At 41.0% G+C, this 7,071-nt stretch overlaps 1 long non-coding RNA gene across 1 annotated transcript; it reads right to left on the bottom strand.

Moving 5' to 3' along the window:
- Positions 1 to 4,608: 4,608 nt before the first annotated feature.
- On the bottom strand, positions 4,609 to 7,065 carry LOC108449176. The gene is made up of 2 exons (XR_001865314.1): positions 6,580 to 7,065; positions 4,609 to 6,001 (listed from the first exon to the last, which is right to left on the bottom strand). It is a non-coding gene; the product is annotated as an uncharacterized LOC108449176 (long non-coding RNA).
- Positions 7,066 to 7,071: the final 6 nt, after the last annotated feature.

Raw genomic sequence — 7,071 nt, 5'->3', positions numbered from 1 at the left:
CATCTGCATTTTGTTTCTGTTCCGTGGCTTTAACCTAGTATTTGCATAAGCATGTGATCAGCCACAAAGAGGCCATCTGGCTGGCCACACTCTCCTTGATCCATTTTCTTCATGTGCCAACAGCGCTTGCTCCCGTGCCATCTTCCTTGTGGATAAATCCGCTTGCCACAACACTATACCCAAACTATCAGCATGACTGTTTCAGTTTCTGTCTGCTGAGCAATGAGTGTTCGTGTGTTTGCCAGAGCTTCAGAAACATCAAGGAATGCCTGCAGAATGGTACAATAGCCTTGAACCCACTATGAAGGTCAAGAAGTCTGGCAAGAGTTCAAATCTTTGCCTTGTTGGTTTTCTTTTGTCCAACATGATGAATTTCCTCTTATTTTTTACACTCATGACTATCAAGAGAGTTACACACAGACCTTGACCTTCATGTTCCCCTTTAACTGTCTGCTTTTGTATGACTGCTTCCTGTTTACCCAGTTTACCAGCTACAGCATGACAAGGTCCTGTAGGCTCAGCAACTATTTTTGTAAGAAACTGTCTCTACTGTGGACCTATATTTATGTCTTAAGACCATGGAAACCCAAGATGATGATCATTTCAGCCCAGTCTTGTAAGGTCTTGAACACCTGCAGAGAAACCTTGACAAATTGGGCAATCACCCACCATATGAAGTTCTGAAGTAGTGACTGGGCAATCACCAGCCATATGAAGTTCAACAAGGAAAGTGCCAGACTCTGCACCTGGAATGGGGCAGCCCTGGATGTACAGACAGACTGGGGAATGAGAGACTGGGAGAGCAGTGCCATGGAAAGGGACTTGGGCCTCCTGGTCGATGACAAGCTGAACATGAGTCAGCAGTGCCCTGGCAGCCAGGAGGGCCAACCATGTTCTGTGGGGCATCAGGCACAGCATCGCCAGCCGGGCAAGGGAGGGGATTGTCCCGTTCTGCTCTGCACTGGGGCAGCCTCACCTCAAGTCCTGCGTGCAGCTGTGTTAAATATAAAAAAGATATTAAACTATTAGAGAGTATCCAAAGGAGGGCAACAAAGATGGTGAAGGGCCTTGAGCAAAAGCCACATGAGGAGCAGCTGAAGTCACTTGTTCTGTTCAGCCTGGAGGAGACTGAGGGGAGATCTCATTGCAGTCTACAACTTCCTTTTGAAGGGAAGAGGAAAGGCAGACACTGATCTCTTCCCTGTGGTGCCCAATGACAGGACGCAAGGGAATGGCCTGGAGTTGTGTTGGAGGAGATTTAGGTTGGATTTTAGAAAAAGGTTTCTCAGTTGGGCACTGGAACAAGTTTCCCAGAGAACTGGTCACAGCACCTGACAGAGTTCAAGAAGCATTTGGACAATGCTCTCAGGCACATGGCGTGACTCTTGGGGAGGGAGGGCCAGGAATTGGAGTCAATGATCTCTGTGGGTCCCTTCCAACTCAGCTTATCCTGTGATTCTGCGATTCTGTGACCTCCTCTGAAAGGCTAAGCACTCTTCTTAGCATTATTACTGAAGCCAAGACCTCACTGTAATAGGGCTGGCATTATTCATGTTAATATCGAAAGAGAATAGCAAGGGACTGTAAGGATATTGTAGTTCCAAACCCCCTGCCATGGGCAGGGAACCTTCCACCAAACCAGATTGCTCAGAGCCTCATCCAGCCTGGTCTTGACCACCTCCAGGGATGGGGAGTCCACAACCTCCCTGGGCAACCTATTACAGTGCCTTACCACCCTTACAGCAAAGAATTTCTTCCTCATACCTAATCTAAACCTACCCTCCAGATGAAGGCCATTTCCCCTTGTCCTATCACTAGATGCCTTTGCCCCAAAAAAAAAACAAAAACCAAAAACAAAAAGAAACTGTTCAAAAGATAAATAAAAGATAAATAAATGCTTCCAAAGTTGAGAATTTGGAAGTCATGTGTGACAACTTCTAAAGAAGTATACGGCACAATGAAGACAGCAGAGGTCCCCAAAGATCTCTTCCTACATAGCCTCTCTGTCCATATCCGTCCATCATTCTTGCAAATTGAGTTATGGGAAAGCGTATTTTGGGAAAAGATAAAGAGTAACTTCCCTCCACATGTAAAATAGACGATATGAAAGAAAAGGATAATGAGGTAGATTTAAAGAAGTACGGATACACTCGCTTTACTGACCAAAAGGAATGTTCCTGATGGCACATTTAATAGTATCTGTACTGTCTTTTCCAGGCCAAGCTACAAAGCAGACCAAGAACTGACCATAACTGTATTGCACCATTGTGGACATCTGTAGGTTGGCTGCTTCCAACTAGCACACTTCCTTTTAGCATGTGAGATCATAACTTTTCAGGAACTTGCATGTCTGATGTGGGCCAACTGATGCTGCCACACAGTGTTACAGGATGCACACCAGAGAACATGTTCTCGCAGGTTTCCACCGGTTCTGCAACCAACCACGAGTTTGGGTTTACGCTATGGAATTACAAATCCTTAAGTATTTTTCCCTTCAGTGCCCTGAATGTGAATCTAAAAGAGTATAAAGAAAATTCGAGTAAAGGATCTTTGGGCTCAGGTGTAGAGCTTGAACTACAAAGAACAGGATATATAGATGTAGTGTCTATTTGTTACACTCTGGATCTGCTCTCTTTCTGTTTGTCTTGGGGTTTTTTGTTTTCCTCTGATTTGTTTATGCACTCAGGCACTGCTACAGCAGCTGAGTGAGAAACTAACAGGATATGCCTTGATAGGTTTCTACAAAGCAGCCAAGAGATTGAATTATTTCATGTGTTTTGTGGTATTTTCTGTATGTCTAAATATCCACTTCAGGGGTCTTTTATTAACATGCTTTGCTTCAGGGAAGGAGAAGTTTTGTATTTCATAATCATAAAGGAAATGCTCAATGTAAATTTACACTGGCTTGAATGGAAAAAGCACATTCTATAATAAAAATTTCCCAGAAATAACATTTGGGCAAGCAGAAGATACGCTGTTTTCTGTTAAACCACCAAAGTAACTGTAAGGAGTTTCACTAGAAGTATTTGAAATATCAGCAAAGTCAATATTTTTTAAAAAACTTGCTTAGGAGATATATCTATCTGAGAAGATTAAAAACCTAACATGAGAAATTCCAAAGTTTAGAAAATAACAACGAGGTAACATGTAATTTTGTAAATAAAATATTACCATTTTAATGGTTTCAGGAAGAATTTTAAAGCACTTAATCTGATCTGCTTATAGAACAGGTAGCAGAAGCTTATGCTTAGACATATGCACAATGGATTTAAATATCAGTACACAAAGCCTGTAAGCATTACCCTTTCAGAGGGTCAAAGAATGTAATGAAAGAAAAAATATGCTATTGCTCCTTTGAGCACAGCACTAGTTGTGTTCAGCAATACCACACATAGTCTTCTACTAAATTACAGACTCACCTGAGCTAAAACGGTTGCTTCCCTGTACCTTTTTGAATTTTAGATGTAGCTATTTATAAAACTTCATTAGACACTTCCCATGCTATGGGAGTATCTTGTGTAGTAAATTACAAAAGTAATGGTTCAAAATTATGAGCCTTTGAGATTAATTGCACAGCCACGAGTTGCTGCAGTATCCTATGAAGCAGAAAAAGACATATACCAGAAACCCTTTCCACAAAGCTCTGGGAAAGAAACAAAAGTTAGACTAATAATTTTCCCTTCCACTACTGTATGAAACCTGGCCACTTGTTTTCTGTCAATATATCACAAAGGGAAGTTGCACCACTTCCTATGCATTAATAGCATTACTGGGAAAATCTAGACTAAAATTTTATACGTACCAAGTTTGTGAAAACTTCAAGCCTGCAGACCTCATTTATCCTGCTTTATATGCAGTCATTTTGTGTAGAGTATTTTTTACTCTGGTAGGCTAGTACAGTGCATAGTTAGTATACCACAAAGAATGAAAACTTCTGTATTTTCTAATAAAATAAGTGTTTATACCATTTGCAAGAACAGATCTGAGTTGGGTTAAGTACTCTATATCCCCAAAGGTCATTAGAGATGAAATGGTGAGATAAGACTGGATCATCATAGCTCAGTCAAATCATCAGGCTATGGAGTAGTGGAGGTGATATTTTTGACATATGAATAAACGTGTATCCTTTCACAATTTTCTTTTATTAGCTCAACATTTCAGCTGTCATTGCAAGACATTTTCTGAAATGTCTGGAATAACTTATTCTTCTCAATGAATATGCAATTTTTCTGCATATATTTAAAAAATTAGGATTCTGTCATCTTTTGTTCCAAAAGGTAGTGTGTGCTAATAAATTAATGCTAATAAATTTCTATCTGTTCCACCAGAGCTTCCACATATTTCAAAATAAACATTGAAGAGGAAACTCAATTAAGAATGTCATCTAATCTTTAAAGCAGAATATAGGCATATTGTTTAACTTACAGCTGTGTTGGAAAGCAGACTGGCTTGCTTCTGTTTTGCAGTCCTGTCATGTACATTCCAAACAAGCGATGATCCAAAACTAAATATTGGATTCCTTAAATATAGAGCATATTCTCAAGTGCATAAACTAAGCATACTCTCAACTTTAAAAGCTGCAGAAGCCTTTTCTGACCTGTTTGTATCAAAAAAAGAAGGGTGGTGTGTGGAGGTGGAAAATTCTTGAGTAACACAGGCTCCATTTACATAGAAGAGCTGAAAGAATGGAGCTCATACAGTTGCCTTCCAAAGGAAAGAAATAAATACAAGGGCCAGTTGGTTCTGCTGGCAGATCTTGTGGGGGAAAGGCAGAAGAAATAGATGCTACTGTGCTTCTCCTGGAGTAATGTTGCAAGTGGATGGAGACTCTTAGGAAATACAGTGGCTGAGTTTCATTCATTTGGATGACATCTGGATTAACTGTCTGTTGTGTAACTAAATGGTTAAACATGTTTATCTTACCATTGAGACTTTGTAGAATAAAAACCGGAAAACCGGAGAATTCCTTAACTGATGGCAAGATTTAATAAACCTTTCTCATTCTTTCAAATATAACTCATGCTATAACTTTAAAAAGGGTTTTCTCTTAAAAAAAAAAAAAAACCCCCGAAACGATTAAGCTTTCATAGTAACTCAGAGTACACAAAAGTAAACCAAAAATAACGCTAGTAATTTTGTGGCTGTGCTGTTTTGTGAGGTGGATAGTGGCCTTATTTGTAAAATAACTATTCATAATTTTAAATAACACTTGGCAGCATTGTTATAGTATCTTCTGTTCTAAAGAGGGTATACTTCAAGCTGTCCAAAGGTATCAGGAATAAGCACCACCTGCCAGGGATATTACAGCCAAAAAAACCAGTTTATGCTTATAAAATAGCATTCAAATGTTTATTTAAGTGACAATCCTATTTGCCACCAGCGCTGCAGTAATTTGGGGGAAAATGCATGTTGACTGGCATGTATACTGATTTATAGTGAGTTTCACGGTTTGGTTGCAGCCTTTTAACAATAGGGTAGCTGCTAGAAATTGCAAACCACCACTTCCGCCCCCCTAAAGATCCTCTTTTACAAAAGGGCCCTATTTATGCTGGGAGGTTTATATATGTTGAGTCTCCTAAATGACTGCTTCAGTCAGGCTTCAATGGACTCTCACAGAAAACTAGTAGCTCTTTCTTGCAGAAAGTGATTTGCTCCAGCCAAGACTGCCCACAGCTGACCAACCCACACTAAGGATTTCTTAAAACTGGATGAGCAATGCATTTTGTTTTACCAGAAAAATGCATGAAGAGAGATCTTTCTACAATCCTTGTTTCTGGTTCTAAAAAAAAAAAAACAAAACAAAAAAACTCAAAACCCACAAAAACACAAACAACCCACACAGATTGCTGCATAGGATGATGCAGAAGAGCATTCTCTTTTGAAGGACAGTCTTGAGCAGGTTTTCTGGCCTATGACTTGAAAGAAATCCATGCTATTTATTTCCTAATGCAGTCTTCTCTGAAGCAAAGTATTCCTCTTCCTTGGTATCTGAGCTCGGCAGCTACGAAAAACAAATTCTTGGTTCACTTTCCTCTATGAGTGAAGCACTGTCTCATAAAATCATAAAACCATTAATGCTGAAAAAACCCTCTAAGATCATTGAGTTCAACCATTAACATAAGACTGCCAGGTCCATCACTAAACCATATCCCTAAGTACCAACAACATCTACTTGTTTTACTTGATCTATTTACAGAGATTAAATTTATAAAATTTTATCAAACAAAGATTCACTCTGTTGCTGTTAAGAAAGACTATATCTATATATATCTATATCTTATTTTCTCAGAGTGGGTGTGTATGCCCTGTAGTGAAAACAGCAGCAATCCTACATCTGCAATCTGTGTTATGTACTTTCTGAAGGACACAATGGTGGCCTTTAGAGGACATGTCAGCCTCAAACCCTCTCAAGATTCATGGGATAATAGTAGCTTTATTCCATTTCAAAACTTCCATCATCCTCTAGGCAGTTAGTATGCTTTATGCCTGACTGAAACAGATATAAGAAATAATTATGTCAAGTAGACCTGGCTCCAAATCCCATCATCTTTCCTATTTTCTTCTGCATCCTGTTTTTACCGAGACATAGGGACAACATGCGGCAGCCGCACTGCTCAGCCTGTTGCAGTCACCCCAGTGTCACGCTCAGAGCCTTGAAGTGCTGCTGCTGCTGCTGCTTCCGCCCGACGCATCTGCGGCTGGGACCTCCTTTCCAACAGCCCACAGGAGGAGCGCCTGGATTCACACTGACTCACGGCTGTCAAACTGCGGCATCCTGACTGAGGAGAGATTAAAAATACAAGCCAGGCGAGAGTTTGAAGGCTGCCTGTCAAACACAGCGTGGCACCAACCCTCTCTTCGCCTGATGAGGGCTATGGAACACCATTTCAAATTCCCTCTCTGGATGAACGCCTCCCGGCCCCCACCGCGCCCCTCGCTCCATTTACACATCGCTCAGCAGCGTACGACACCGAGGGAGGGAAGGAGTCCGCTCTGTATATAATCGCGGCTGAGCAGCTCTGCCGGCTCCCCGCCGGGCCTGCTGCCCTCCGCCCCCTGCCGGGCTGCACA

This window comes from Corvus brachyrhynchos, unplaced genomic scaffold, assembly GCF_000691975.1.
Source record: "Corvus brachyrhynchos isolate BGI_N302 unplaced genomic scaffold, ASM69197v1 scaffold17, whole genome shotgun sequence".
In the NCBI taxonomy this organism is placed as follows: domain Eukaryota; kingdom Metazoa; phylum Chordata; class Aves; order Passeriformes; family Corvidae; genus Corvus; species Corvus brachyrhynchos.
The sequence above is the reverse complement of the archived record's forward strand: the minus strand, read 5'-3'. Positions and strand labels throughout refer to the sequence as shown.